We start from the raw sequence: 821 nt of genomic DNA on the forward strand, positions 1-821 counted from the left end.
CTCTTTTCCTATTAGCCACTGGCTCCGTCTGTAAAATACACAGCAGCTAAGCAGTAAATGGAACCATTCTGCCGTTGCCACTCCTGTCTCGTTCCCCCCCCCCCCCCCCCCCCCCCCCCGCCTGTCTCACTGAAAGCATCATTTTCCTCCAGCACCCTCCAGTGCCCGGGGCGCTTCCTTCCGAGAGGGAAGCGGCGCCCCCCCAGGGAAGACCCCCTCCCGGTCCCATCACGACTTCCCAGGCGCCCGTGAGGCTCGGCTCCCCTAGTGGGCAGCTGACACCCGCCACGCCCACACACAACACAAATGTAGTCACACGCTGCTCACTCTGGAACCAGACTCGTAAGCTGTAAAATGGAAGTGAAAAATGCTCACCTCGTGCAGTGGGGGGGGATGAAATGAGAGCCACAGCATGTGCTACCAAATAATCACCCCACCCCGCATCCTTCCTGAACCACCGCCTCTCCCCTCCAAGCGAAGGGCTGGCCCGAGGCCTCCAGAGACGCGCAGCCTGCCTGACGCCGGCAGGACAACCCACCCGCGCCTGGCGGCAAACATGCCGACGCGGCCCAACGAACCCCACCTCCCCAGGCCTGCCGGCTGGTCATGAACCTCTGCCTCGCGCTAGGCCTCGTGGAAACCCAGCTCCTGCCCCGGCTCTCTGCACAGCCCCCACGCCCGCGGGAAGGCGGTGCCCCGCGCTGTTCTATCTCAATAAACAGCCCTCACCTGTGGAAGATGGCGTCTGGCGTGGCCTTCCTTTCTTCTCCATTTTCCTAACACTTCCTGCCTACCTCTCCTCGACCTAGTCCACTGGCCTC

This window comes from Dipodomys ordii, unplaced genomic scaffold, assembly GCF_000151885.1.
Source record: "Dipodomys ordii isolate 6190 unplaced genomic scaffold, Dord_2.0 Scaffold103, whole genome shotgun sequence".
Taxonomy (NCBI): domain Eukaryota; kingdom Metazoa; phylum Chordata; class Mammalia; order Rodentia; family Heteromyidae; genus Dipodomys; species Dipodomys ordii.